Source organism: Spermophilus citellus (assembly GCF_964194105.1).
Source record: "Spermophilus citellus genome assembly, chromosome: 10".
Classification (NCBI taxonomy): Eukaryota; Metazoa; Chordata; class Mammalia; order Rodentia; family Sciuridae; genus Spermophilus; species Spermophilus citellus.
In genome coordinates this window covers 109,618,558-109,646,417 of record NC_138197.1, presented here as the reverse complement: position 1 = coordinate 109,646,417, position 27,860 = coordinate 109,618,558, and the positions used below count along the sequence as shown (strand labels likewise).

Here is a 27,860-nt window from a genome sequence, read left to right as displayed (position 1 = left end):
ATGTATTTTGTCAGTTTAGACTAAAGAGGACAGGAATAGAATTAAATGAAAAGAGGTCTAAAAACCAAGAACTCTAGGAGATTCAAGAGTAGTAGAGGATCCTTCCAAAGCATTGGGATTGGGACCAAAGCAAAGCAAAACAAAACAGATAGTGTTTGTTAGCTGGATTTCATAGTTACTATGAATCAATGACTTTCATGTGCTCTTATTTTCTTCTGCTTTAAATAGCTTCTATAGTGCCCATCCTAAGTATATGTAACCATTGATTTTTACAGGTGTAGGCTGCAAATAACTTATCACTTAGTTTACAGGTGTTCAGTTTGAGAGGATTGGTACATCTGTATCTGCATCTGAGTCTTGTGAGAGGCATAGAACACATGAGTGTACTTTGTATGTGGGAGAAATGTAAATAATTTGGGTAAGTACCTAGACTGTGGAGTTTAAAACATGTTCATAATATTGTCAACACTTATTCCACAGAAGTGGAGTTTAATTCCTATTCTTTTCAATATGAATTGACCTTAGTTACTCACTTTCAAAACATACATTAGGACTGGCAGTGGTGCTACTCTAATTCTCAAGTCTAGGTTTTAAAAGATAATGCACTTTTATCCTGGCTCTTTTGGAATGCTTATCCTTGTGATACAGCCATCCTGATGTGAGGAAGCTCAGGCCACATGGTTGGTACCAAATTGAAATAAGTTAAGCCCCCCATTCTCCATCCCAGCTGAGCTCCCAGCCCCAGCTAGCACCAGCCTGCAGGCCTGTGAGTAAATTGGAGCTGAACATTTTGGAAGTGAACACTCAACCTTCCATCTAGCTTCCCCAGGTGAAACCACATGGAAAAAAGACTAACCTTCCCTGATAAGCTATGTCCAATTTGCAGAGCTGAATGCAAAATGAATGATTGTTTTCCTGTAAGTCACTATTCTGAGGCAGTTACAGATCAACAGTAACAAGAATAATCTTTACATTAATTTCTGCTTCCTCCTTTTCTTAACTTGGTCCATATCAAGTAATGCTCCATCCTTGTGTTGCCAATTTGTAGATCAATACTTGTTGATAATGAATGAAAATATATAGCAAACAAGTATAGTTGGCATTTATGATGGACTAATTAATATAGGCTAGACCTTATTCTATATGCTTAGCATGCATTAATGTACAGTTCTACAAGGAAAAATGTCTGTATTACCCCTATTTTATAGGTAAGAAAATGGAGACACACAGAAAATAAGTAACTTGACCAAAACCACACAACTAGGGTGCCCAGGCCAGGAATGGAGACATTCCTATCCTATGTCTCTGGTCATAACTATTGTACCTCTCTGCTTCTTATTACTGGCATCTTCTACTTTAGCTTTTCACTTACCATTAGCTCTAGACATCCTCTTCACTTCCCAATTCTAGCCTTGACCTTCAATTGAGGCAATGTCTTACTCCTACTCAGCAGGACACAATCTAAATTTTGCCTCTAAATGTCAGATTTACTTAGGGGTCAAGAAATCTATAGTGCATGGGCTGAATCTACCCTGCTGCCAACTTTCTGCAATAAAGGTTGTTTTTTTTTTTTTTTTTTTTTTTTTTTTTTGTGTGTGTGTGTGTGTGTGTGTTGTTTGTGTCTTTAACACAGCCACTTTGGTTCATTTATTTTTCATGCAGCTGCTTTTGTGCTACATGACAGAGGTGAAGAGTTGTGACACAGATCATATAGTCCACAAAGCCTAAGGTACTACCACTTGTTCTTTTCAGAAAAAAAGGTTGCTGGCCTCTGACTTGTGTCCCTGAACATGGCCTTGTTAATGAATTCATGACATGTTATAAAAAAGGTATGTATGTCCCTGAGAGATATAGACAGACAGACCTGGACCAAAACCCAACTCTGTTACCTGAGTGATCTTAGAAGACTCTCTTAACACTTCTGAATCTTAGCTTTATTTTTCAAAAATTGGGGACCATACTAAGATATCTGTCTTAATGGATAAATTCTAAGATAATGCAGAAACAAAATATTATTAATATTGAAGAGTTTTACCAATCTTTTGAATTAGATCAAAATTTAGCAGCCCACGCAGGGGCAAATGAAATAAAATATGCTTAATGCTCAATTTTAACAAACATTTGTCACCATTAGGGGACATGAAGAGAAGGCAGTATTAACTGTTTCTGTTGGGAGTTAAGACCCCGGTGGAAATTGACCAGTAAAAGTCTGACCAATGCGGTAAAAGATGTCCAGATGCTACAGGTGGAGAGGACCTCTTAGGAAACAGTTTTCCAAAACCAAATTGAGATTGATTAAATGTCAAGGTTTAAAGGAAGAACTTCTGGTTGCTTATTGAGCTAAAGGACTAATTCTATCTTCTCCACTATAACTGAATGTTTTTTCTTTGAGAATGTGAATAAATTTATAATCCCAAAGGTAGAGTGATTTGACCTGATCGAAAATATTTTCCCCACATCTGTGGATGCCCAACTTTTAGCAAGCTAGTTATTTCATTGTTCCAACAAAAATTATTTAATATTTTTGGGGTTGAGATTTTTTAAGGCAGATCTAAGTATCTGAATCGACTATTTTCAGTTCTTTGGAGAAGTAAGCAGTCACATTCTAGTATCTTGAGGGAATTAGGAGAACTGAGTTTTAGGAGGGAGATTTTGGGGGATCCACACTTTTTCAACATTGTTTCTGGTAGACTTCTATCCTTTTTTTAAAAAAAAAATTGTTTAGTCGTAGATGGACATAATACCTTTATTTTATTTATTGAAGTGGTGCTGAGGATTGAATCCCGTGCCCCACACATGCAAGGCAAGCATGCTACCACTCAGCCACAACCCAGCCTGAGACTTCTATCCTTGGGGTGAAGGCATGACATCAGTGCCTGGGGAAGCAGGTCAGCTTTGAGGGTCCTGTTTGCTTGTCTGGCTAAGTGTGGGGTGGCATGCAGAAGAGTGGGAAACTATGCTCTGGGAAAGGAAGTATGGAACTGACACAAGGGTGCAAGGTGAGCCAGAGGCAGGATGCTGGCATCCTGACGAGGCAGCAGAGTGGGTGCCATTGACCACCATCCTCATATTGCTGTGTGGATTCTGGGTTTCTTCACTTATGTTTCTTTTCTTTCCAAGTTTTTTTTTTTTACTTGTCACACACAAAGGGCAGTGAAATGCCAACCTGACCCAACTGAAAGGCCTGGAGATAGGAAATTGTAAAAGAAGATAATGATTTGACACTGTGGAGGTGACTGGAGACTCTTGTGCTTCACATTCCTGTTTAACCTTTTAACTAGAAAAAGGTATTCACTTAGTAGACACATTCTGTTTTACAGAGAGAGGGAGGGAGGGAGGGGAGAGAGAGATTGAGAGAGAGAGAGAGATTTTTTTCTCAAATCATAAAGGCATGTTTTTGGTGTCATATCATTCCAATTCATTAGTTCCTTAAAGAAATCACAGATCCTTAAAGTGGAAAGTTTCTTGAAGGTCACTTTGTTGCAATTTATACTCATGCAAAACATTTATGTATAACTACCAAAATAGGTTTATTTATTCATTCAACAATATTCATCGAGCATGACGTATCACCGAGTATGGATCTAGGCACAGTTCTGAGCAAAAGAAATGAGAATTTTTGTCTTTGTGGAGACCTGCTCAGATTCTGGGTCTTGATCATTTTCAGTGATTAAGAGGTGAAGGTTTATATGGGGGTGAATAATTTCTTAAGATTTTCATTTAACAAACTATTTTGGAACCATGTTTTGGGCACTTAATGCTTTTAATAAACTTAGAAGGTAGACGCTTTTATTATCATTACCCCTCTTCTACAAATGATCAAACTGAGGTACAAGGTGTTTAAAGAACCACAGTTAAGACTGCACAATGGCAGCAATGGGCCAGGATTTGACCCCATGGTCCATCTCTGCTGTCCATGTTCTTTACCACTAGGCTGCACTGCCAGTATTTGTCTTGCTTATAATTATGACTTGGTTCCATTTTTCCCAATGTTTCTGCCCTTTATTCTAAACTATTTGGCACCCTTATACTTCTCACTCTTGAGATTTTTCTACTGGATACTCCAATGTGCTAGAAAAATCCTTAGTCTCTAGAATAGTATGGTTTATATAGGATGAGGTAGCACCTCTTTCAGAAGGGTGAACCTTACTTGTCTCACTAATCTCTCTTCAGAAACAAAAGGGCAGCGCCTGCCCCATTCTAGGTGGTCAACTAAGTGAGAGCTGTTGATATGGTTTCACAAGTTTCTGACTCATGGATGTCTGAAATTTCCTAGGTGCCCTTCCTTCCTTCAGCTCAAACCTGTGATCTAGGGTAGGGATCCAGTCAGACTTTGGGGGACAGGGTTTAAAAATTTCCCTGAAAGTAGTTTTCATAAATGGGAGAAGACCTCATAAGATTGAGGAATGAGATATTGTCATCATTGACTATGAAACAATGGAAATGGGGCAAAGGATGAGAAAGAGGAACTGGGATTCCTGAAAATTCACTCCCATGGGGCCATTTTTTTTTTCCTAATGTAGTGGGAATAGAAGTCAGGGCCTTACACATGGCTTGGTAAGTTCTCTACCACGGAACTGCATCCCCAGCACTTTTAAAAGTTTTTTTTTTCATCTTGAGGCAAGGACTCTCTAAGTCGCCCAATTTGGCCTTAAACTCGGGATCCTCCTGCCTCAGCTTCCTTGGATTACAGGTATGCACCATCATGCTCAGTCTACATGAGGACAACTTAAAGTTCCCTTCCACAGTAGTTCTGCTCGTTACCCAGTTCACCCTTGCAACAATTAGAAATAAAACTGCTCTACCTTGGTAGGTTTCTTGCCTTGGGTCTCATAATAAATATATAAATAAGTAAAATAATGTCATTGCATCACATAATAAGAAATTTGAGGGAGTTAGCTTAAGTGTGAGTAGAAGAAGAAAACTTTTCAAGTTTTTTTTTTTAATAAACTCATAAGTTGGTTGAATCTTTTGTTTAACACCACAGTGAATCTCACCATTGTGTACATTTGCAAGAAATTAATTTAAAAACTATGAAAAATATAAAATAACTATAGGTAAATAGCAGAAAGATCAATAGAGGGAAGGGAACAGGAAAGAGAAGGAGAGGTACTAGGGACTGAATTAGAACAAGGTCTATTCCATGCTTTTATCATTATGTAAAGTGGATTCTACTGCATGTCTAACTAAAAAGATGACCCCCCACCCCCAAAAAAAGTAAAGAAAAAAAAATGTCAACTGTCTTCTCATTTCAAATTGAGTAGTCCCCATATATGTCCTAAAGTCAAACCCCATTGATTTCTGAATTATTATTCGTGATTTTTCTTCCTGTCCTTAGTGAAATTACTCTAGTTCACATTATTATTTTTTTTTAAAGAGAGAGTGAGAGAGGGGAGAGAGAGAGAGAGAGAGAGAGAGAGAGAGAGAGAGAGAGAGAGAGAGAATTTTTAATATTTATTTTTTTTTTTAGTTCTCGGCGGACACAACATCTTTGTTGGTATGTGGTGCTGAGGATCGAACCCGGGCTGCACGCATGCCAGGCGAGCGCGCTACCGCTTGAGCCACATCCCCAGCCCCCAAGTCCACATTATTTACACCTGGATTTATGAGACTTAGCCAAGTTGACTTCCTTTTCTTTAGCTGATTCTCCCTCCTGCAAAATCAGTAGATGAAAACTGTAATTCTTTTTGATTCTCCTCTTTTTCTTCTCTCATCAGAATTTTCAGATAACAGATTCTGCCCCACATAGAATCACCCACCTCTTCTGTTTCTGCAAAGACTACCTTTGAGTTCATCCCCTCTTGCATGACATTCCCTGGGCATGCTTCTAAATGTAACTTACTCTGTTCCTCTGCCTGCTGCCCCTTCATCAGCGCTGACCATAAGGACATGGCTTAAACCTGTAAACCAATTGACCAGGGTGAATATTTCCAGAAAGAAGAGCGAGAATCACTGTTTTAGAACCTGTCTTCACCCAGCCAAGATGTAGATACACAGAAAGCGAAAATACAGCTGCTCAGTGTGGGCATTCAAAAAGCAATTTGTATGGGTTTGTGAAAGAAGGCATCCTTCCAATGTTATTCATGCTACAGGATACTGATTATTTTCATTAAAACCTTTAAAGTACTATACACCTCTGCAAGAAAGGTTTCTGAAATTAATAAATTCCTTGATACCTATCCATAAAACATTACTCTAGCTTTTCCAGGATAAAGAAAAACTGGCAAAAAAATAATTTCAGACTTTTGCCAAGATCGCTCAAAGAATTAGCTCAGAATCTGAGTCCCTGGGACCAAACACAAATACCGACAATTCAGGTGGGTTCCTACTTCATCCAAATGAGTTGACTCATTTCTTTTCCTGGCTGGATATTTTTAAGTGCTTACTGGTTGTTAGTCAGGGAAGAAGTGTTTTGTAGGTCATTAACTGAAATAAAACAAAATAAAAAAGGGCATTTCTCCTTTTGAATTTTTCCCGAATGCTTTGAATGGATTTCTATTGCATTATTGGTTGAGTATATTCTTACCATGATAATCCACTTTTAGTAGCTTCATTTACATTAGCTATCACTCTGGAGAGCCATAGTAACAGGCCGCTCAATTACCCAAGAGAAATTACTCTTGAAAGTAATCATTGTGAATGAATTTCATCACTTGGTCTCGTCATTTCATGCTGTTTTATCTCTTTCTTTTTTTTTTTTTGCCCCCGATAAGAGTTAAACACAAAGAGGGCTTTTGTTATCATCTCATTTTCTTTAGAAAACTTAGTCTTATAAATCATAGCCACTGGTTTATAGAGACAACCAAAGTGTATCTTGCACATACACAGCGTGCACACACACACACACACACACACACACACAAACAAGTGAGTGTGCACACACATTTTTTTGAAATGCCCTTCATTTTCTTATGTGGAACATTGTTTTAATTTACTTTAGTCTATAATATCTCACATAAATATGATTTTAATGTAACTTAACTCATGCAAGGAATATGTTTACAGGGAGTTTGGGATATTTAAACAGGAAAACTGTATTGAATCTGTTTCAGATTACCAACACAAAAAAAGTTGAAATTTAAAACTCTTGGCTGAAAACCTAGAATAAATGAAGAAGTAATACTGATAAATATTTAGCAAGTCCCTGTTCTATGTCAGGCCCTATTTTAAAGAATTCTTGAAGGGCTTTTGTGACTGTTGTTGATTAGTTTTGCATCATTTCATTAAACCTTATAACTCTGGTGCTATAGGTTTTGTTATTTCCCCCCATTTTTTCAGATGAAAACAAGACTCCAGAAGATGGATAACTTTTCCAAACTCACATGGCCATGAATTAGTAGATTCAGGACTGAAACCCTAAAACTCTAATTTCTTAAACTTTCCATGATATTACATTATATGCTACTTAATAAATTCAAGGGTGAATGGGAAAATAGGAATTAAAATAACTACTTAGTGTTTTCTGTGGGATTACAAAGCACCAGCTAATGACATCGTTGTTGATCTTTTGAAAAACTTTCTCCCCAAATGTAATTTTCCATCCATTCAGAATGAACTTGAATTTTCACAAAGTGTCTGAAAGATAGAAGGTTTGGATTTCTTTGTTTGCTTTTGTTTATCTTTTAAAATTTATAAAGAATAGGCCAACAATGAGATGACCACTGGGGAACACAGACCCCAACAGCTGTTTTCTTCACCAAAAACACTTGCATTCAAGGTTATATTCAGTGGCATGAAGTCAGAGTTCTGTAAGGTTGAGAAACTAATAGAAATTTCCACCAGTCTCTAATTTTTCAAAATTTAAACTTAAAGTAATAAAAATCACAATATCATCCTTTCCTAACTTGTGAATTTAATCATCAATACAGTTTGAAGATGTCCATTCTACCATTAATGCTCTGCCCCATGCCAGGCCCCTGTTGAGGCCTGAAGAATACACAGGTCAACACAATGGGCATCTGCCTTTGTAGCTTCTACTCTGTGGAAAAGAGTTAACTGAACAGATTAAAAAATAAGTATATCATACAATACCATAACGTGGTTATTTCAATGAAGGAAAAAAATACAGATGGTGAGAAGGTAGAGACAGGTGCTCAGCAAAGTCCTGTCATAAACAAGGACATATGAAGAGTTTCTCTGAAGAGGTCACAGAGCCAGTGTAAAGGGTTATGAGGACATCTAGGAAAGTTAGACATAAGGAGGACAATTCTGCCCATTTTTGTTCTTCTAATTATGTACCCATCTATTTTTTTAACCCATTGGCCTCTTCCAGTTCCTACTCCCAGATCTATTTGTGATGTAAGTTAATTTTTGCTTATTAAAGAATTGAAAATTTTTAAATAATTATTTTATTTTCACAGCTGGGGAAAAAAAGGCACAAATTGACCAGATATTTGAAAATTAACTTAACTCAAAAATGTAATTTAACTCATGCAAGGGATACGTATACAGGGACTTTGGGATATTTAAGTAGGAAAACTGTATTGAATCATTTCATAGATATTGTTAAAATTTCAATGTGCTCTGATAGTATAGCATGATATTTTTACTTTTCAAGTATTTGCCACTAATATATTCTCTGACAGCATGTAACATTTTTCTTTTTTTCCCATGGATTTCATCAATAGGATGCTTAGACATATATTTTATTGCCCAATCAACTTAGTTTGAAATTCAGAATCAATGGTCAAAATATTACCTATTATAAATTTATAAATACCCAACTTAGAATGAGTTATTTAGAAAAATAGACTCTCTGCTGTGGTTGAAATGTGTCCCTCAAATTTCATGTGTTGGAAACTTAATCTCCAAACTCCTATCTTAATGGTATTTTGAAGTGGGACCTTTGGGAAGTGGTTTGAATGAATGGATCCATGGGTTATGATGGGAGTGATTTTGTTATAAAAGAGAGCTCTTTTGGCACATTTGCTCTGTCTCATCATTGATGCCCTCCATTGTGTTATGAGGCGGCAAGAAAGCCCTCACAGGGTGCTGAGTGGATGCCGGCATGCTTCTTAGTCTCCACAACTGTGGGCTAAATAAATCTCTATTCTTCATAAATTATCTGCTATTTGGTTATAGTGACAAGAAAATGGACCAAAGCTTTCCTGAATTTCGTCCTCTGCCCAGGCCTCCTTTCATTAGTCCTTGAATTACCTACTCTTCTTTCCTCAGGATCATTGACTGAGTTCAGGAGGTAGAATTTACAAAGCATCAATAGATTGCCTCACAGATTCCACAGAGCTTCTTCAGTTACTTTCCAAACTAAAATGATTAGAGAAGCTTTTAGTTCTTTTTTGGCCCTGAAGGTTTTCCCACAATGGCAGTTGGTCACAATGTATGTGTGTGTGTGTGTGCAGAGCTGAGACTAGGGCATCCAGAGATTAAAGGGAAAGATTGAAGGTTAAGAAGTGTCTGCCCAATAGTCCAGATGTCTGGATTTAGATTAGAAAGAGACACCACATATCTAAATAGACCTGTGTGTAGAAGCCCTTTACTTTTTTCTATCAACCATCTATAAACTTGTCCTTGGTGCCTTGATTTACCTTGAAGAATCATTCCTAATCTCTGAGACCTCCCAGATGGAGTAGGACAGAAGTCCTTTCCTGGCCACCCTGGGATGAATGAATAGCTAGAACTAGTGAGTCCAGAGAATTTTATCCCCCTTCCTTGGAATGGGAACTTGACCCATGTCAGTCCAGAGAAGCGTAATGCCAGAACTTAGGCTGGACCAAAGACACAGAGAAGTTCCCTTTTCTTGGAGCACTAAGATGGCAGTGTGTGAGTCTGTGACTGCCAGCCTCTATTTTGTGTCTGGAAAGGAATCCATTGAAGGGGAAAGCAACGAAAGAGGTAGGGAAGGAGACAGCTTAGTTCTGTAGTAGTGCCTGGTCCTTGGATTCAGCTACGTCTGAAGCCAGTTTTTCTCATGGACTTCTCAATTATTGCCTATAATTCCTTGCAATTTGATCTGGGTCTATATTTTTTACAGTTGAAGAACTTCTAATTAGGGAAGACCACAGATCTGATAGGCAGGAAATCAAAGCAGAGTGGTGTAAAAAGACTAGGCATTCAAAGACTTGGTACTCATATGGCTACCATGTAGAGATGATTGGTATAAGGGAACATAACACCAACCTAACCCTCTGGCCTCGCAAACATTTGTGTGTGTGTGTGTGTGTGTGTGTGTGTGTGGTAGTACACAATATCTGTGATCACAGATATTCAGGACTCAACTATAGCTTGAGAAAGAATCTGTCTACAGAGGTTCATGTTAGCCTGGTTTTGCTTGGATCTCAATAAAAAAAATTGGGTTTATTAAGAAATTATTTCCTGGTATGCCTTCCCAAAGAGCTATATAATCAGTAAAAAGATTTCCGAATTTTTACTACTTACTACATGTGATCATCAATAATGCATTTCATGCTTTCTGAACTTATTTTCCTTCTTGGTATAATGGAGGAAAATTCTATTACTTAATTCTCATAGCAGTTCTATAAGGTAATTATTAATAATTATAGCTAATTGTAGTAGTATATGGTGCACTCTATCCTAGTGCAGGTCACAGAGCAGCTTTTCAATATGTGTTAATATAAGTTCAAGCTTGTTATTTATCTATATCTATCTATCTATCTATCTATATAAATAATGTAATTGGATTTATGGAGGTGACATATCATTTACCCATCAACTCAGGGTAAGAGAATATAGAATGTAAAATAATATCCGTAAGAGGCAATTTGCTAAGCCATATTCTATTGTATTGAAAAAATTAGTGAATAATCAGTTTAGTTTAGATAAAACCAGGTAGCATGCAATTACATATATTGTTAACTTTAGAAAGCAAACAATACCTCAAAGACTGGTAGCAGACTTGTCTGAGTTGGGTTCTATAAATAAATGAATAAAAGGAACATTTATTGAACAAACCCTGTTTAGTCAGCTTTTCATCACTATGACCAACTTAGAGAAGAAAAAATCTTCATTTAAGGCTCAAAATTTCAGAGGTTCAGTCTATAGGAAATCCAGGCAAAACATTATAGCAGAAGGGTTTGGTTGAGAAAAGTTTTTTAGCTTGTGGCAGCTGGGCAAATGAGGAGAATGGGAAAGTCTGTGCAAATCTGGTGGGGGATGAATACACACACACACACACACACACACACACACACACACACATTTATCCCAGCATCTCATACTCTTTCAGAGCCAGTATCATATAGATGATACCATGGTCTGCTGCCAGTGCAAGCAGGGTAGGCCCTCTTGGATCACAGGTAAGCAGTGATCTCCTATTGCCTGAGTGGCTAAGAAAGGTAATTCAAATCCCAGGGAAACAATTTCCAAGGCCCCCTGTGTGAGCGGGGTGCCCCCACAGTATCTTCTCAACTGAGTTTTCACTTTTACATAATTGAACCTGTGGTAAGTGTGGTCTCACTGATTCGTGAGATGCCCTCAAGTCATGTTTTCCATAATTTCTGTGGGAAGTACTTAGCTTCTCTGTAGTGGAGGTAATCTCTGCAGCAATTGTAACTTCCTTGGCCCAAGGAAGTTACTATAATTCCTTGCAATTTGATCTGGGTTTATATTTTTTACAGCTGAAGAACTTCTGCAAGCTTTTTGAAATTTTGCTTTCTGCTTTTGGTTCCTGATTATCATAGTAAACCTGGCTAAAACCAGCCAGCAATATCAATGCCACCACATAAATGCTGTACTGCCTTGAAATTTCCTCTATCAGCTGGGCACAGTGGCACACACCTGTAATCCCAGTAACTTGGGAGGATCACGAGTCCAAGACCAACCTCAGCAACTTAATAAAGCCCTAAAGCAACTAAGTGAGACCCTGTTTTATTTATTTATTTATTTTTAATGAAAAAAGCTGGTAAAAACACTCTGAGTTCAATCCCTAGCACCTCTCTCTCTCAAAAAAAATTAGTAAAAAATGCATTATATCAGATTGATTAATCACCTTTAAATTTAGCCTCACACAGTCTCAGGACATGGGCAAAATGTAGACAAGGCCTTCACTAAAATGTAACATGAATGACTTCTAGTACAATTTCCAAAACGCTATTTCCCTCTGAAGCCTCATGAGCACAGTGTTTTATTGTCCACATTCCTATGGGCAGGATAATTCTGGTTTTCTGAACCCCCACCAGAATTATTCACTAAAATCTGCTTACAGCATTCTAAGATTTCTCAAGCCTGCATCTCCAAAGTTTTCTAATTTTTTCCTATAAACCCATTCCAAAGACTTCTGAACCACAGGCTCAGGTTAGTCACAGAAATGACCCCAGTTCTCCATACCAATTTCTGTGTTAGTAAACTTTTCATTGCTGTGACAGAAAATATCTGAAAATAACAACTTAGAAGGGGGGAAAGTTTAATTTGGGACTCATGGTTTCAGAGGTTCAGTCCATGGATGGCCAATTCCATTGCTTTAGGTCTAAGGTATGGCAGAAGGGCACAAGGGGAAAAAGTTGTTCAGCTTATAGCAGCTTGGAAGGAGAGAGAGAAAGAAAGAGGTGGAGGGAGGCATTAGCACCCAGAGAGCAGATTCTGAACTTCCACTAGAACTACCCACTGAACCACCCAATAATCCATTGAAATTATTGATCCATCAAATGGATTAATTTACTAATTAGTTTCCATATCTCATAATCTGATCATTTTGTCTCTGAACATTCTTGCATTGTCTATCATGAGCTTTTGGGGAACAACTTCTATCCAAACCATAATACCCCCAAAACAAACCAAAGGGAAAATTATTATAATCCCCATTTTTCAGATGAGAACATGAAGGCTTATGAAGATGGAGTCTTTTGCTTGTGGTCCTATAGCTAGTGAGTTTTACAGCAAGCACAAGTCTGACGGAATCTAATGCATGGGTTTTATCCTTAAGAAATTTAGGTATGCTAAATTATGGAAAACAATCACATGCTACATCAGAGCTTCTTAAACTTTAATATGCAGATGAATCCCTGAGGATCTCTTCAAAATATGCATCATGATTCAGCAAGTCTGGGGTAGGCCTTAACATTCTGCATTTATAATAAGTTCCCTAGTGATATTGATGCAGACCAAACTTTGAAGAAATAGGATGCTAAGATTATAATATAATTTAGTTTAAGCCCAAATTTTTAACAACCTTCTCCAATTGTATATTTTTTCTGATGGTTTTGTTTGCTTCTCTACTGTTCTCTTTACTTTTCTCTTTTCCTGAGGAAGTTATATTAGGCCAAATGATGTACTGTTTTTCTAGCATCTTTTAGTCTTAATAAAATATTAGATGAAGTATTTTTTTCATTAATTGATAAGAAAAATGTCATTTTTCCAATTTGTAGAAACTGAATGTTGGAAGACAATTTACTCTCTTCTTCCCTTTATTCCTTTCCGGTGGTATTTCTATTTCTTAGCTCTTTCTCTCCCTCCCACTCCCATCACAGTAGTAATACCTAAATTTGGACGGTTTACAAAAAATTTAAATTCTGCATTATCACTTTATACAATATTTTCTCCCCTCATAGGAAATTGATCCATATGTTCTTTTAGCTAGAGAGCATGCTGCTATAATTCAGGCATATCTGACACTGTAAACGTGCTATTGTACCTGAGTTAGACTACCCGAGTTAGTAACTTTGGCAGACAAGCTCTTTTTTTGTTTGGTTGGTACTGGAGATTGAACTCAGAGGCACTCAGCCACTGAGCCAAATCGCCCGCCCTGTTTTGTATTTATTTAGAGACAGTGTCTCACTGAGTTGCTTAGCTCCTCATCGTTGCTAAGGCTGGCTTTGAACTTGCAATCCTCAGACCTCAGCCTCCTGAGTCACTGGGATTATAGGTGTGCACAACCATGCCTGGCCAGACAAGTTCTTTTAATTTGGTCTTGGTACTTAACCTTTAGGAGCTTCAATTTCCCCTTCTGTAAAGTGGGATAATAATAGTATGCACTGCTTAGGTTATTCATGAGAATTAAATTTTAAAAAACAATCCATTTAAAGGGCTTAGCATAGTTCTTTGAACAGTGTCAGCTCTATCATAATTACAGATTATAATTTCCCCAGAGGGCTCTCGGGTAATTGAAGGTGATAGCTTGTCAACTTGAAGTTTCCTTCTGTGCTATGACCCAGTTCTCCATTCCTCTACTGCTTAGCGTACTGTGGAAATATCTGTCCTGTCCAATCACACTCTGTGGTGCTAGGTGCCCAGTAGTCATCCTTTGTGTTAAATCCAACTCTGTCTGTATACAGGTCTATAGTGAGTTCTGTTGACCGGAGATCTTCTTTTGACTCCTACCTCTCTTGACTGAGGTGGTCAATTCATTCATTACCCCACACTGAGGATCATGTGAGAATAAAGGGGAAATATCCCTAATTATAATGAGCTAGTCAAGTTAAATGAGGACTTCAGTGACTAATGACCTCTTGGTTCTTTGTGTTATCGATAGTGAACACTCATAGATAAGTCTTGTCTATTGGTTTTGAATCTAATTGCCTCTGGATAAAGCCAAATGTTTGAATCAGCACTCAGAAGTTCACTTCGGTCACCCTACTTCGGCCTGAACTTGAACCTAAGCTAAACATGCTGAGGTAGTGAGTTGTTTGGGTCTGGTTCCTAGAATCTAGGAAATGAGGGAAATGGTGATTTGATTCTCTTAAGGGGAAATTCTCAGTGGGCCTTGCTAAAATGTTTGCCTTCCAAACAATGGCATTTCAGATCAAAAATAAAAGGCTATGTCTGTGGACATCAGAGACGTGCCAAGGAAAAAGAAAGAAGACACTTGAGTGACATTTATGGGATAAGGGAAGCACAGAAGAAAATACAAGAAAAATGGAGGTGAGAGAGATCAGGAGAAACACATGAACGTGGAAGAGGAATGCCAATAAAAACAAGAACATTAATTTGGAAACTAGAGTGTAAAATATACCAAGTGAGACCAATGCACTTGCAAGAATAAAAACACACCCCAACACGAGGAAGTAGAGCCACAGCAGTCATTTTATTTGACAACTCAGAACCCGGGGAATGGCTAGGAGAGCAGAACCATTGAGAAGTGGAGAAACAACCCAGACCTGGACAAGTGGGCTCTTGAACTTGATAGTTCATACCTAACATCAAAAGGATTAGAAGCTAAAGGAAACTGTCTTTGTTTTAATTATAGTCAGGAATATACCTGATTTTGTATTGAACTGTGTAGATATAAGGTTTGAATAATCACCTGCATCTGTTTAAATCTATAATCAAAATCACACATTAGTAGCTTTAATCATTTGAAATTGCCAATATGTATACTTTTTTTACTTATAAATTTCACACGGTTCAAACCAATAGACATGAAGCCATTTTTTCGAGCATAGTTTGCTTTCTTTTCAAGTCCCTGCAGAAGACCCAAAGATAACCTTGGCTTTGCCAAGATTCCTGCATTTTGCCAGAGTGTGTGGTCCCTGAATGTTTTGCCCCGACCCAAGTGTGAGAAGAAGGGAAAATGAGAGGTGCCAAAATTTCACAGGCTGAGGGAGGCGGTGGCAACTTCTGTCCATGTTTATTTCTTTTTGAATAGTTTCCTTTTAATTTCAGACTCGTTTGACTTGGGGATCCATATTTGTTTTTCTCTGTGTAAACTGGATTTTGACATTATTAGCAGGCCCATCTGTTGGCTTTTCTTAAATAACATGTAAACTGGTGTTTGTTTTAAATTTCAGGTGCTTTTAGGTTTGACTCTACTGTTCATTTCCTAAGGCAGTTTGGACACGGTGGTAAGTGTTTTGCTGCCAAGAATGGAGAAGCCTGGCTGTTTAGCACCTTTCTCTTTAAGTGAGCGTGCATTTTAGCATTTAAAAGATTCTCGGGCTTTATAGGTTTGTTTGCCCCATAGTTCTGTTTTCTTCCTTTTCTCCTTATTCTCTCCTATCTCATGGCCCCACACTCATGGTCCTAACACTTTTCTTCTCATAACCCATGGAGTCCAGGACAAACCACTGTTTCTTTTTCAAAAAGTAAAAACAAAAGGTGCATCCAAGAGCCTGATGATTCTTGTGGGCCGTTTGCATGAATGATTGTGGTGCACAAGACCCTTTATTATCTCATCAGCAATTACAGAGTACCCATTTTGAGTAGAATACTGTTCATGCAATATGTTGAATAATGATGGGAACACAGTTCATGAGAGACATTGAAGTATTCATGGACATGAACTTCCTTGATAATTTTGCTCTTGAGATCCATGTATAATGGGCACTTATTTGGAAGAGAAGAAAGCTGGAAACTCTCATAAAGATTTGACCCAATGCCTTTTATTTAAAATGAGTTCTACCGTTGTGAAGCTTGACCTTGGTCTTTATTCACAATCACTTAGCAGATGCTCTCTCCTCCCCCTGCATCTGTCATATGAAGAAAATGTTTTCTTCTCTGAGCTTTACCTTGAAATTACCTTTATTCCAGGTCATATTTCATTACCTAGCAATTGGTTCTTCCTATGTAGCCACACGTAAGAAAGAAGAGCTGATCTTCTCTTCAGATGGTCAGGAAAAGGGCCATGAGCTATAGTGATGGGAATATTGTACTTTGACCTAATGGAAGTGGTTTAGGAAAAAAATCTATAAGAAAGAGCACCTTGAACAGCTCTAAGGAAGGAAAATATTATGGTGTTTCTCAACAAATAGGGTTCCTGACAAGAAGGAGCACATACCAGGAAAGAACTGTAGAAACATCAGTGATGAATTCTCCCTCACTGCGACTTCGCTTCCTTCCAGTCTGACTGGGGCAGTTCCAGTGGGCAGCAAAGCAACCCAGTGGAGAGCCACGGAAAGTTTTCAATGGCCATCTAGATAATCAAGCTCATGTGGCACAACCAGCTCATCCACAAGTTCCTGAGATATTCCTGGCTTTGGCACTGAATGTCTCACATCCTGGGAATCCCATTAGTCTCGGGCACACGAGGGTGGTTGGTCATCCTAGCTCATACTCCTGATTCTGGGAACGCTACCATCTGAATCACACATAATTATGCTAGAAAATGTCCATAAAGTCATTATTATTAGGTACTAAGCTCAAGTAGTTTGTATATGTTAGTCAGGATTCTTCAGAGAAACAAAACTAATGGGATATATACAGATATGTAAGGGAAGATTTATTGTGGGAATTGGCTCATATGGCTATGGAGGCTGAAAAGTTTCATGAGCTGTTGTTGAGAAGCTGGAGGTGTTTTTCAGTCTGAGTCCTCTGGCCTGAGCACCATGTAAGTTAATGGTCTAACTTCCTGCCTCAGGACAGCAAGGGCCACCTGTTGAAATGCTAGAGTTCAGAGAACCTGGATGTCTGATGTGGGAGGGCAGGAAAGGATCAATGTCTTAGCTTAAGAAGAAAAAGGGAATTTGCTCTTCTTCTACCTTTTTGTTCTATAGGGCACTTACCAGGTTTGATAATGTCCACGCTCACTGGTGAGGACCATCTGCTTTATTCAGTCTGTGAATTCAAATGCTAGTCTCATTGGGAAACACCCTCAAAGACACACCCAGAAATTGTGCTTTTCCAGCTATCTGGGTATCACTTAGACCATTCAAGTTGATGCAGAAAACGAACCATCGCAGTGGGGTTCAAACTCCAATCTCTTTTTTTCTTCCTGTGTTTCCCAAGTTTCTGGGCCATCCCCATAGGAAGTCACACTGTCTTGTATTTTTTCGGTAACATTCCTGTAGAATGTTTCCTCCCCTTCCCAGTCCTTGGAATTGTTCTCAGTTTTAATTTTAGAAACCTATTCACTCTAGGAACTTCACTTCCTACACTTATTGTTTGGTGCTATGTGAGAAGACTCTCCAAGGGGGCTGAGAAGCGAAGAGATTTCAGAGGTGTCACTCTGAAATGCAAAGTGTGGTGTTGACTTCAGGAACACCAGGTCTCTGGTCCTGAGAGAGGACAACAAACTGACTGTTCTCCCGGCAGTGGGGTCAGGGTGGCATCTTCCAGTTTTCACAGCACTTGTCAAATGTATGTGTGCTCTTGTTCTGACCAGTCTTTGTTTGAATTATAATTTATGTAAAAATATTAAATGACAGTTATGATATACATTCTGAATAATCGTGAGGAACTATGGCAATGTCATAAAATCATTTATAAAATCCATGACTGCAGAATATTTTCAAAAAGTTTTAAAATCAGATGAAATAATTTACTAATAAAAGGTATCTAGGTGAAATTCAACATTTCCTATTACTTGAAAATATTTGTCAAATATTTGTGATAAGCTTTAGTCCATAATAATTGATTTGCACAAGACAGTCAAGTCCTAATGTCCTTAGCAAGGAAAACAATGAGAAGATCCACAAGTTAGATAATTTTGTTCATAAAGTCAACCTTTCATTACCTTGATTAACAGTGCAGAGAAAATGCGTGGCTTTGTTTTATTATAAGCTGAGTCATAGTAAAAACAAAAATGTCAAGATGTGGTACAAAACTCATCTGGTGTTTAGAAGTACATTTGCTTCAGAATGGACCTAGTCCAAAGGTGGAAAATAGTACAAAGACCTACAATAGAAACATCCAGTGCCGGAAGTTTGGACATGTTAAAATGGTCCACTCTTATGAATGTTTCTCAGCTGATTAACCTTTAATTCAAATATCAGAATAGTAACAATCCTAAAAACTAAAAGTTACTGATTTCTGTGCCGAGTTCTTTGGATGTAGTAGTTCATTTAAATCATCAGCAATTGTACCAGGAAGGTCCTTCTAGAACCTTCTCACATTTACATCTTAAAATCTACATGGTTCACATATTATGTGGCTCACACACACACACACACACACACACACACACACACATACGTCTAATAATTAATTGTCATCATTGTTATTAACTGAATAATTTTCAGCAGTGACTTTCCAGAATTTGATAGAATGCTGCTCTCATTTTTGGCCGGAATAGATTCACTAGTTTTCTCTTTTTCAAAAGTTTCTATGTAACACGAAGGAAATTTATCTTAATAGAAATCATAAGTTGGGACGAGTCTAGAAAGTAAGTTAAATCTTTCTGTACTATTACAAAAACCTTGAAATTGTAAATGACCACCAAGGAAATGAAATATTTAGTAGGTGGCCTTCATGCACTTTAGACTGTTACAGTGGTAATAATCAGTAGAAGCACAGCAAGAGGCCATTTCAATGAATAATCCCCTGAAAATGCCTAAGTTTATAAAGAAGTAGCAATTGAATTACCTGAATATCTTTGTAAGAATATTATGTAGAATTTAAATTTTTTTTTTTTTTTTTTTGCGGGGGGTGGGGGGTGGGGATGGGACAGAGTCATGCTATGTTGCTTAGATTGTCCTCAAATTTCTGGGCTAAATGGATCCTCTTGCCTCAGTCTTTTGAATAGCTGGAACTATTGGCAAGGGCTGCCATGCCTGGCTGCTAGGGGATTTATTTAGAAATAAGTTGCACATGGTATTAAATAGGCTTAAGTGCAGACGTGGTGGAGAAACTGGTTAAAAGTAAGGTCAGAGAGTTTTGGCAGAGAAAATATTCCTTCCTTTGGTTTAAAAAAGTAGAGCAAGTATTTTGAAACCAGGGTTTTGACAAATATGTTATAGTGGGGAACAGATTTTTCTTAAAAAATAAAAAAAAAATCATTGATGTAAATATGTACTAGTAATAAAAAAAAAAAAAGCACTTATTTACTGTTAGGTTATTCTGGTCTTCCAGATTTGAATCTCTGCACATAAAAATGAGGGAAGGCCCAAGTGTCCAGCCTGGCCATTGGGGATGGCCATTTCTGATTACATTGCTTTTTTTGTACGAAAAAGTACTACTTATCTGTCCCCCTCCTTCCTTGTTATTTCTGACAACTTTTTCTCACTTCTTCTCTTTCTCTCTCTCTTTTTCTCTCTAAATTTCTCTCTTTTACCAGTCACAAGCCAGTTTTCCTTGTCTCATGTTCCCAGCCATCTCCAGCCCACAGTAATTTCTTCTTTCCTGACTCCCTAGGTTACTAATGTCTTTGCCAAAGTCTTTGGCTCATGGAGATTCTAGCTCATAGTGTTGTCAAATTTTATTTTATGTGTAAATGCTGTTCCCTTAGCTAGATTCTACATGCTTGAAACCCAGAAAGAGATCATATATCACTTTTTAATTTCCAACAGAATATAGAATCACTACTCAATAAATATATGGTATTTTGAATCATACTGCATTTTTTTCTACTTTCATAGTCAAACATTTCCTTCATTATTCTGGCCCAGCCATGCTAATTTTTATTAGTAACTCCTTTGATAGGATAAGGGAGAAAAGAAAGAGCAATCATATCCAAGTTATTCATTTGTGGAAGGCACAGTATGAAAAAAATGTTATTAATTTTACTGAAGAACCAGAAAATTAATAAACTGGATTTAATCTGAAAGTTCATTCCTAGTTCATTCAGAAAAAGTGAAGACAGTTATAATTCCACAAACGTTACCAAGCTGAATGGTAATAGACATCAATCACAGATACCAAATTCTAACTAGAGAAGCTACCAGAAAGTAAATCTAGAAGTAGCCACTTGAAACATGTCTCTGTAGAAATACTTCGATTTCTAAAAATCTTCCGTAATTAATTTGATCACTGCTTATGTTTGAAATGAAGACTTTCAGAAATGATTGTGAGACATTACATGTGACATTAGTCACATTTTTAACACAATTTCCAGGATTTTGACATTTAGAGTTGAATAATATTTTTTAATGACAATAAAACTTTGCCAAAGCCAAGTCCCATGGAGAGTGATAAAGGCCAAAGGACAAGTCATCAGCAGCTGCAGGTGATCTGAGTACAGATCTTAGTAGAAAATGTGTATTTTATAAGCATCTGAAACATGTGGAAGCATGTTCGTTCATACATTCATCACCCAACTTAATCAAAACAGCATGAACTGTGGAGTAGGAGATCTTTAATTCAATCTCATCTCTTCATTTTCTGACTTCGGGAACTTGGGCCATTTGAATATTAATTTCCACATCTGCAAATGATACATACAAATATTTCAGTGGGCTTTTGAAAGTTACATGAGAAAAAGTTCTAAGTGTTTGGCAAAGAAAAATCGCAAGTGCTTTTTGAATGTCATTTATACCTCAGTTTCCCTATAGGACTGACATGGCTGTTAAGAAACAAAGATGATTAACATTTACAGTGTGAGATTCAGAGATGTGATTTAAGGGGTAAGAATTAGTCTGTGAGTTAATCTGAAAAACCGTGCTTCTCTCTGTATGTCGGTCATCAAAGCAACTAAATAAGTGCTTTCCTTTTTGAAAAACGGCCACAATTTACAGATATGGTGAGGCAGGCTGAGGTATAATTGGGAGGGCAGGGTAGAACACTCTGAACACACACTGGGCAGCAGTGACACAGAACCATCACCAAATTGGGATCTCTGGCTGTAGACTGGCCCATGAACTCTGAAGTCAGGGTTTATCCAGGAGTATAGACAGGTCGGAGAAAGGATTAGAATCTCAGATAACTTCTAGCCATGGTTGACTGGACCTATAGCACTTATGCATTCTGAGTACTGTACTTTGCATGCATTTTCTCATTGAATCCTCCTAGGAGCCTTAAGAGGTGAGTATTACTAGCATCTTAAATTTAAATATGAGTCAACTGAGGATAGAAAGCTTATGTAATTGGTCCTAAGGCCCATGCCTAGGAAACTCTTGGTAAGAGTTGAGCCCAGACCATCTGAACTCAAAAACCTGTTCTCTTAACTTTTCAGAAAGCAAAACATATCAGATGCATTTCCATGAACACCAAAAGGAGGCACCTCATGCATCTGGGACTGGGAGATGATGCATGTGGAAAGGGAAGGACAGCCCTGTGTGATTTTTTCAGTCTGCTATGCTGCCTAAAATGACATGGAATCTGCTCCCACAAAGATGCTGGGTGAGAACTGCTGTCAATAAGAATGGTTGTTTGTGCTGTGTGTCCCAGAGATAGGGTGGGTCATCTATTTCCAGGGCCTGGAACTGCTCTCCCCAGTTTGATCCAGGAAAGTGCCAGACATAGAAGCACAGGTGCAAGATCAACTGGTCTGTTTCTCTGGTGGAATTTTTCTGCTTAAAAAAAAAAAAAGATGCAGGAAAACAACAGCTTCCTATGACCTCATTCTGCTTAAAATTCCTGGATATGCCTCTTATTTCCTTTCTGGTTCCACACTTCTTACTTTTAGACTAAATTGAGTTTCTTTAAAAGGAAACAGGTAACAATTTCATAAAGAACTGTTTTTCTTTTCTTTTCTTTTTTTTTTTGAGAACATTTTGAACTATAAAGCCAAAGTACCTTATGTAATGGATCCTCTACTAACTGCATGATTCTGTCTTTACCCCGATGGTCAACTTTTCCCCAGACTGTCTCATTGGAATCACCAGGCTTGTTTATTAAATTCAATCATTCACTCATCCAAACTGCCTCATACTTAGTATGTGCTGGACATTGCATTAGATGTTGATTTGTGGAACTTTCCCATATCTCCTGAATTAGTATTTTTGGAGGTCGACAGTCTGTTTTGTGCTAATATAACAGAATACCTGAGAATGAGTAATTTATAGAGAATACATATTTATCTCTTATGTTCTGGAGATTGGGAAGGCTAAGACCAAGGCTCTGATAGATTTAATGGTCTGATGTGGACTGCTGTCTACTTCCAAGATGGTGCCTGATGCTGCTTCCTCCAGAGGAGAGGAACCTATATCCTCACATGGCAGAAGAGCAGCAGAAAGTGAACCCATTCCCCAAAGCCCTTTTACAGGGCACTAATCCATTCATGAAAGGAGACCTCCCAACCTAATCACCTCCAAGAGGATGTGCCTCCTAGTACCATCACCTTATCACCTTGGTGATTAGGTTTTCAAGATGAATTTTGGAGGGGCTCCACATTCCAACCATAGAAGCAGGACAGGGAATCTTCATTTTTTTAACAAGTTCCTAAATAATTTTTATGACCTCCAAAGTTTGCAGACCATATGAACTCTTCAAATCCAGAGCATGGGGTTTTATGTGACTTTGCATCTAGCCCCTAACAAAGAGCCTTGAATGATACTTATGATGTGCGGTTGGTTGATGATTCAATGAAAAAAAATAAATTTCCAAACTCACTGCTTGGAGTGACTTAAGAAGATTGAACCCATCATTTATTCTCTTTCATCTTTTCATACTTTTCAATTTTCTGGTCTTGAGCCTAGCTGCTCAGACATCTGTTTCAAGAATCTGCTTGTTTCAGAGATTGGTTCTGGATGCTAACTCTAATTGGAATGTAAGGAAAGACAGAAAGAGATTTTGCTTTAATCTTCCTAGCATGCTATCTACTCTTCTTTTAGTAATAGCACCTTGAATTCCTTTGGGAGACCTATCTTGACTCAGGGAAGTCCAGCCTGATGGGTCTGGCAGTCAAAGCATAACTGCAATAGACAGAATAGTTCTCCAAAGATGCCCTAATCCCTGGAACCTGTGGATATGTCACATTACATATCCAAAGAGACTGTGCAGATGTAATTATGGTTATCGATTATGAGATAGATGAACTTTGAATTTCCTGGTGGATGCACAATAATTATATAAGCCCTTAAAAGCAGACAACGTTCTGCAGCTGGAGTCAGAAGATGCAGCTTTTCCTTCTGGAAAAGTCAGAGAGATTCAAAGTATCAAAGAGAACCACCATACCAAAGCTGGAGGGAGTCACATATAAAACATGAGAAGGGATATGGGGGCAGACTCCAGGAGCAATGACCAGGCCTAGGCTGACAGCCAGCAAGGCCAGAGTGTCTTCAGCCTTACAGCTACTAGGAACTGAATTTGGCAAACAATCTGAATGAAGTTGAAAGTCAGTTATTCCCCAGATTCTCCAGTAAAGAAACCAGACCTGTTGACACCTTGATTTAAGCATTATGAGATTCTTCTACCTACAGAAACTCTGAGGAAGTAAATTTGGATTGTTTTAAGCCATTAAGTTAGTTGTAGTTTGTAACAGCAGCAATAGAAAAGTAATATAATGAGAAGTTGGCCTGTTAGACCCTTTCTTCCTGCAACTGGAATGCTGAGCTAAATGATAAAGGAAGCCAGAAATTTTGAAGATGGTCCATGCCAATAGTAGTTGGCATCCTGAATAGAAAGTAACCAGATACCCTGGTCTGTGTCCCTTCTAAGGCTTAGCTATTCACCTTTTTCTAGGTTGTCTGCTGGCTTTTGTTGTTGATTAACTCCCTAAAGCTCAGATTCTGTTCTCTACAACCACCTAACATCTGCCTGGGACAGGGGTGGATGTCTGGAGCTCTTTGCACTCAGAACCACAGCGATGCTCTGGGAGATGTGGTGCATTGACATCTCCCTCATTTATGAATACTTTCTGAACAGCTAAACAAGGCTGTGATTTGCCAGCCTGGCTGTAAGTTCCCTGGACAAATGCTTTTGACTAAAGGTATTTGGGGACAGGCTCAGCTTTGGCCATTTACATTCCTTCTAACTTAACTATAGCTGAGTTGTATATTAGATTAGAGAATTTTTTTCCCCTTTCAGAGCTGGGGATTGAACTCAGGCCTCACACATGCTAGGCAAGCACTGTGCTACTGAGCTACATCCCCCAGAGGTCCTCTCCAAAAAATAGTCTGAGGGGCAGAAGAAACTGTTTCTTCACTGTAATGATTTTTAGAGCCTCTCTTTCATTTTCTCTCTCTCTCTCTCTCTCTCTCTCTCTCTCTCTCTCTCTCTCTCTTTTTTCTCTCCAGGCATTTGTTAATCATTGAATTCTGAGTTTCTTTACTGGGATAGTCTCAAAATCTGCTTTGCTTCTTAATTTAAAAATCAAAGAATGTCAAAATTGAGAAGACCTCCATAGAGAACAATTCCAACCGTTCATCAAGTACCTAAATTTTCTCCATAGTATGGGTTTGTATTGGAAGAGAGTAATGGCTTTAACAAACAGCCTCCATATTTCATTGGCTTCACCACAGTGCAGACCATTTCTCGCTTCTGTTTACCCCACCTCTGTTTAGCAGCTCACCTTAGGCTGTGTCACTAGGGGCCCCAGGTTTTTCTGTTTATAGCTCTGCCCTCATTTAGATATAGCTAAGTCTCCTTCCAGTCAGCAGATGGGGTAAGAGGGTGAGGCCCATGCACTGGGGAGGCATGTGTCCGGGTGGGGTGGGGTGGATAGAAGGGCAGCCCGGATGTGCCATGAATCACTTTCACCCATATTCATCAGCCAGAACCCAGCCATCCACCCACCCCTAAATACACTGCAGTGGAACTGTGCACCCAGAAAAAGAAAATGAGGACAGTAACGCTGGCCATCTCTGCCTTGACTCTGACTGGTTATGTGGTCTCCCCTAAAATTTCTCTAGTGACAGGAAGCTCACTACTTGGGGAAACTAAAAAATGCACTACCTTTTGAGTAAGGTGGCACAATTCACCTTTGGATATCCCAAGCAGTTTGAGAGTTCTGTTCTGTTGAGTTGAGCTGTGTTTTGCTGCATTGGTAAGATGGCACACAACTTATGAACGTGGGCTTCAGAGTCAGGCTGCTGGAGTTTATACCCCAACTCTTTCAACTGTGGGCAATTCTTAGTTTCTCAGAGTCTTTTTTCTTGTAAATTAATTCATGTTCTTCCTAACTTGTGCCTGACGTGTAATAAACTCTCAATTAGTTGTCAACATGTCACAGATTGGTTCTGTTTGTGCTCATCTTTATCCTTGAGTGTTTGAAGGTTATCTCTGCCACTATTCTGAGTACTTCCAGAATCTTCATCTATTCTCTACATGACCTCATTTGGCTTCCTGCCCTAATCTGGTCACTCTTCTAAGATTGTGGTACTGTGTGTCTGGAGCCCTTTGAAGAAGGTAGCACACTTAGCAGACTACAAGTTCTTGGTAAGCACTGACCAGTGCAGAAAGCAGAAGAACCAGGGCATTCTTATTTTTAGCAACTATCCATTTATTTATGTAGCCTAATATCTCATTAGCTTTTTTACTCACCACTACACCCACTTGGTATATATTGACCTTACTTTCTTTGAAAAATTTTTAAAATTTTATATAGACATGATGGAGGAGCCAGATCTCTTATATCACTATAAATCTTTTTTATTTTCAAGAGAAGATTTTTATATTTATGTCCACAAATTTCTAGTGTATTGTACTTGGTCTTTTCCATCTGAGGGCAAGTTACTGCCCAGGTGAGGTTCACCTGCTTACTCACAGTGACTACCGCAGCTTACTAGCACTCGGGAGAATTGGCTAAGGTCATCTGTTAGTGTGAATATCTTTGGGTTCAGAACACATTGGCAAAAGTCCTCTAGCACCAAGGATGTCTACTCAGCTGGTGTTTGGGACTTTTATTTTCCTCCTTTTGAAAACTTAAAAACAAACAAAACACCAGCACACACTTTCTTGGTATAAAATCTCACACCATTGTCTCAGCATGAATTTCTTTGCCCTTTTTTTCCTTGTGAGCTGGGCATTTCTCTGCATATGCTGCCAGGTCATATGAATTTGGAGAAGGAGGACAAGAGAGGAGACAAAATATGTGGCAGAATAAGAAGGTGATGCTGCAGATACTCCCTCAGGCAGGCATTGGACTTCTCAGTGATTGAAGTAGATGATCTCCAAAGCTCCAGGTATCCTGTGATTCTCATATGTCATAAATAAGTGGATTGCAGCACCAGAAGTCAATCTAGGAAATGGGAACATTGTGATTTTTGAAATACTTGTTCTAAGTATTCTTGGATGATGTTCTTTCTTAACGCTCTTTGGTCTTCAGGGCTCCTACAAGTACCCTATAACTATGAAAGCCTGACTCTGGAGTCTAACCACCAAGCTCCCTGGTCTTCTTTATCAAAGTTGATCTTTGCTAATGATTTGTTGGAGACTGATGTGCAGGACTTTTCTGTAGTCAAAACAATATTTAATAATAACAATATTGAAAGATAATGTTAATCAGGCACATACTGTGTGTTAGGAACCTATGGAGTAGGCGTTTTATTATTAACTACATGTTATAGAAGAAGAAACAGAAGCAGGAAAAATTTGGGTATCTTTCCCAGGATTACATAGTGGCTGAAGCAATTAAGTGGGCACCCCTAAATGTGGAATGAAAATTGCCATTCACAAGTGGCTTAGCCGCTGCTGTTCTCTACCCCCAAGCTGCAAGTTTAGCTTCCAAACTGCCACAGTAAGGTCTCAGGTGACAGGTATCCAATACCCTTTAGGGGACAGTTTTCACTAATTCATTTCACTTTGAAATATCATGCTTCAATAAGTGTCTATTACCTAATGATTAGTAAGAAGCTGAAATGATATTCTGGTGCAATTACAAAATGATCACCATAAAATACAGGGCAATACTTGAATTAGTGGCAACTCCAGTCAGTCTAGGAGAGCTCATACTGGCATTTTAAATAACATGGTGACTTTTTTAAAAGTGCTTATAGAACCAAAGCCACTAATCCCTTTAGTACACTTAAGCTGGGGGTGGGGAAACCCCAAGAAACAGAACAGTCCAATCACCTTCTCGAATAGCCCACACAGACAGATGATTTCGGAGAAGTGAACTGAACTTTTAGAGGTTTTGTGATCAGCTGCTGGATGACATCCGGCTTCAACCCAACCACGAATCTCAGATGGCATAGCAACACAGATCGCCTGGAACCCAAAATAGCCCTGCCTAGAGCTCTTCTCACTTCTTATCACTTGAGCAGGAGCATGTGCAGGAAAGGTGTCTATCAGCCAACAGCTGCTAATTGTCAGAGAAATGAGTGGGTGTGTGGCTGCTTCCTTTTAATCAGTCACCATCTACCCCTGCAGTAGCCACTTCTATCCACCCATATTTCCTGTTATCCAAGACTCTACAGGATTCT

General features: G+C 38.5%; 1 long non-coding RNA gene across 1 annotated transcript; it reads left to right on the top strand.

The window, feature by feature from the left end:
- Positions 1-335: 335 nt before the first annotated feature.
- LOC308658132 lies at positions 336-26,442 on the top strand. Its single transcript, XR_014024146.1, has 5 exons — positions 336-418; positions 1,663-1,729; positions 2,765-3,287; positions 21,731-21,897; positions 24,735-26,442. It is a non-coding gene; the product is annotated as an uncharacterized lncRNA (long non-coding RNA).
- The last annotated feature ends 1,418 nt before the right edge of the window (positions 26,443-27,860 follow it).